A 4,766-nucleotide genomic window follows, 5' to 3' on the forward strand; every position below is an offset into this window, starting at 1 on the left:
CAGGCCGGCCACCGGCAGCCGTGGTGGGGAGAAGCCCGGCAGCCCGAAGGGGTCTCCCTGGTGCTGCACCTGCGGAGACACCGCGGTCAGTGGGGCGCCCTGCACTAGGCCCGAGTCCTGCAGCCTCTCCAGGCGCTCGGCCGCCCCATCTCATCCGGCGCGCGCGTGGTCCTGCCTAACAGAGCCGCTGTCCGAGGGGAATGCAAAAGAACAAAGCGCGGGCCCCACACCAGTGCCGGCTCCTCATCTCTGATGAGAATAATTACAGCCGTGCTGAATGCCTGCCTTGCGGGCCCACTGAGGGGCCCACACGTGTCAGCTCTTGTACTAATGCTCTCTTACAGGCCAGGGTTCCGATCCTTCGGCTTACCAGCTGCGCTCCCTGTCCTGCTTCCCGCCAGGTTTCCTGAGAGTCGCATGGGACAGCATAGCACAGGGACCAGAGACCAGACCTGGTTCCCACCGTCCTACCCCACTGTGGCCTGGTACACACAGGCGGAGCGCAAAACATACTTGAAAGAGAAGCTCAAAGCCAATGAAAGATAAAGGTGATGTGTAATTTGTCGAAATGCTACAGTATCATTTATACCAAGGCGTTATGCCAACACCTTGGCTCTGGCATTGTACTTGCTGCTTTACCACACTATTGTTCATCTTCCCATGAATGTGTGTGATAGTGAAGATGGTGATTTTGTAAATGAGGATACTGGGGCTGAAGAGGCCCCATGTCTTGCCCTAGGTCATCCATCTAGGAAGAGGCCAAACTGGAATTTGAAACAAGGCAAAGATAGTTTAGTTTCCCACTGTCCACTGCCCAGCTGTTAACTGTCGCTCTGCACTACATCAGTCATGTAGAGAAATACCTTTTTTCCTTCAGCAGGGTCCTCTGCCTGACCCAAGATGTTGGGAGACCCTCCCCCAACACACACACACACACACACACACACACACACACACTGTAAAAGTCCCAAGACTGAAACTCATTTTTGTCTGCTCTGAGTAACACAAGTAGAATAGTTCACAGCTTATCTTGTTTAACTGGCTCCTTTCACAGCTGAGGAGATGAAGGCCCATGAAGGTGAAGAGACAAGACCGCACAGAGCCTAGAGCCTAGGTTTCCTGATCTCAGATCAGAGTTCTTATCTGCTCAGGTTGCCCTGTCTTAAAGCCTTCAAACTGAGGCCGATGTTGGGCTGGGAGACAACTGGGGTATGAAGAAGGTGCTCTTCCAACTTGCTGTGTAATCAGGGATGTTACTAATCCCTCTCAATAACTCTGATTTCCACAGCTGGGAAGTGAGGCTGAGAAAATGGTGGACCTCTGTGATCTGTACATCCCCATTCCCCAGGCCTTTGTACCCCCATCCCCATCCCCACTCACATATTCCTGGAGCAGCTGCTCAGCATATTTGGTGAGGAGGCGGGCAAGACTGTGTGTCTGACGAATCTTGGCCTCCAGGTGGGGAAGGGGTGAAATTGAGGAGTCAGTCTGGAGGGCTTCTGGTGGGAAAAGGGGTAAGGAATGAGGAGCCCAAACCCTGCTCCTTGGTCACTTCTTCCAGGTTGGATATTTCTTGCTGGGTTTCAAAATTCTGTTCTGAATTCTCCAACTCTTAAGCCAGGGTGGTTCTATCCCATTTCCAACTGAGAGAAAATGGGATGTTTGCCTAAGATTGTCCTACCTGAAATGCTTCCGGCCCCCAAATCACTGTTGAAATGCTGTTATGCCAAATTAAAATAATGTCCCCGCAGTGCAGCCTCCTGGTTCACCTCTCAAATAAACTTCTTCCTTACTTATAATTCCAAAGTAGTTCATTTGATGGCCCTTTTTAGTTGTGTGAATCGACCTCAGCCTAGGGGCCCTTTCAGAGAAGGGCTCACATATCTCTGTACCTCAATGATTGTTGGTGGAATTCAATATCACTGAAGCACAGAACTTCAGAGAGGAGACTGAGTCTCATTGCCGCCGCATCAACGAAATCAGGCTGGCACCTTCCTTAGCACGTTTGAAGGTGGCGCTCCAACGGACTACATTTCCCGAGCTGCCTAACGCGCACCCAAGGCATGCTGGGGAATGTAGTCCTGGCGAGGCAGCTCCCGCCCCGCCCCCGCCTGAGTTTCCACTGCTAGTCCCTATCCTTAGCAGCCACGACTTTCACCTCCTGTTGTAACTCACTAGCTCCTGTGACCCAGAGGCTTCCTCCCCTTACACTACCTTTCCCACTGGCCCCCAGCTCTAGTTCTTCCTCCATACTGAGAATCCAGGCGTCCTGCCCGGGCCAGTCTTACAGTCCTCCCCCAGGGTGTACTGGAACAGGGTGTACCCGGTGATCTAAACCCTGAGCCCAAGTCCCTGAAGACACAGCCCCAGGCTTCTGTACTCTGACGCTTGCTCCTTCCCACAGTTCACCCGCTCGTTACCTGACACCCGGGTCCTGCTTTCTCCCGCTCAGGCCTCTCCCCTCCCGGACCGGGAGTAGCGGGGAACCCCAGCTTTCAGCCGTTCTGACCCCTGCTCCCCTCGGGCACTCGTCATCCAGCCCTTCGGCCCCTTACCCAGGTTTCCCTCCCTCCGGCTCATGCTGGCCCCTGGCTTCTCCCGCTGGCCTCCACGCCCCCCTTCCGAGGTGGGGGGGGGGAGAATGGGGAAAGGGGTAGGGGCGTGGCCCGAGCGCAGCCAATCAGGGCCCAGACCCCAAACAATTTTCCCCCCACCTCCGCCCCAGGCAGGATTCCTTGGCCCTGAGCTCAGCTCCTTGCCTGCACTGCCTAGTGCGGGAAGGGGCCTGAAAGGAGCAGCAGGTTGTCTGCACCGAAGACTAGGACCCTGAGGCTGGGGGTGCCAGGGGTCCGGGAGGCAACCCTGAGACCCTCCCAGAGGAGGAGGAGGTTCATCCTTACGCCTAGTGCAAGGCTTGGTGCCCTGGCTCCTTTGGGGAGAAAGTTAAGGGAATAGAAAAGGGTGGAGCTGATAAGACAGGAATGTACTGGCCCCTCCCTCTTGGAAAGGAAGTGGTTGGAGAGAGACCCTCTGGGAGGCCCTCAGGCTTGGGGCACACCTGCCCAGGCAAACACCTCCTCTCCTACTTTAAGTTCCTACTGTTCTCACTCTCTTGTTACAGCCATCTCACCTCATCTAACCAGGACCCATAGGAGACACACAGGTTCACTCAGAGCCTTCATTCTCACATAAGAACAAACCAGAGGCAAGGACGGGGTGTCCTCCCCACGTGTTAACCCCACTAACCCAGTGCAGACAAATGCAACAAGGTCCGTACACCTTGTTATCCTGACAAATGGTCTCCAAGTACATCCTCTGTCCCTGCCGCTCAGACTCAGAGAAAATCTGTGTTTCTTTTCTGAGCCCCTGAGGAACTCATGTCTGATGGGGGACAGAGCAGCCATAGACCCTAGCAGGTAATTAATGGATGGGGTTTGTGACACAGGGACTGGCCAGCTTTGTGTGTCTGTGAGGATACTGCCATGAGCAGACATCTGCCAGAATAAAGGGACAAAGGAATTGGCTGGCAGGGGGCAGGCACAACTGAATCCAGACTTTGGTGGGAACCACATTTACACACCTAGAACAGTGTATATTTATACTGGGTGTTTACTATGTGCACTTACTTTCTAAGAGCTATATACAATGGGCATATACATAATGTGTTTATCAGCTCACTTCCAAGGTAGAAGTGATTTATCCAAGGTCACTCTGACAAGCAGTGTTGGGATTTTCCTCCCAGCAGTTTGGCTTGAGAAATGCTGTCATAACCATCTTCTTATACCTCCACCCCTGCGGACATAGTCACACCACAACACAGACACAATAGTCACACCCTTGAAACACACCATTCAGCAACACAAATTTAGACGTGTCACATATGCTGGCAAACAGCCTTAGAAAAAATCAGCCAAGACAAACTCATCTTAAGTAAACGTAATCTAAGTATAATATGCCCAGGGAAAGTGTACATATCCTCAGTGACAGCTGATGGATTTTCAAAGTGAATATGTCCAGGGAACCAGAACCCAGATTAAGAAACAGCATGACCAGTTCCCAGAGCCCCTCGTGGTCCCGCCCAGTCCCAGGAGTGACTACTACCCTGACTTCTGTTTTTGAACCTCATATGAATCATAGAGTAGACTACTGCACTACATTCTTTCATGAAAGTGCCCCGTTGTTGGGTGAACCAGAACATCACTCTCCTTGTGACAATTTTCCACTCTGCTGATGACAGGTGATTTCGTTGCCAATATTAAGCACAGTGCTATCAGCATTTCAGTAATGACTCCTCTTATCGGCTGCTGGGTGTTGCTGTAAGTGGTGGGTGTTATGTTCAGCTTCATTAGAAGAAACGGCCAGTTTTGCACTCTCCCAGAAACACGAGAGGCCCAGTTGTTCTGCTCTTTTGTCCACGCTTGGTGAACTTCACAATTTTCATTTTGATCATTCAGAAGGGTGAAACCTCATTTTTGCAAGTGCCTGCCTGGCACTTCCAAAATTGTTGGATGAACAGATGAAGGAAAAGTTGGACAACGTAGAACCAGCCTGGTGGGGACGGACACCCCCCCACTAGCGACTGGGACGCCCGCGCACGGGGGACGCCCACGGGGACACGGACCTTTTCGCGCACTCGGCGTCCACGTGGTCTGAACGCACCGCCTCGGCCCATCTGCGCGCGTCCTGGCTCCAGGCTGCCCCAACTCCCCTCTCGGCCGCCGGCAGGGGGCGCTGCGCGTCCCGGAGCCCCGAGGGGGCGGGCCCGG

Source organism: Condylura cristata, unplaced genomic scaffold, assembly GCF_000260355.1.
Source record: "Condylura cristata isolate star-nosed mole 26May11 unplaced genomic scaffold, ConCri1.0 scaffold00032, whole genome shotgun sequence".
Classification (NCBI taxonomy): domain Eukaryota; kingdom Metazoa; phylum Chordata; class Mammalia; order Eulipotyphla; family Talpidae; genus Condylura; species Condylura cristata.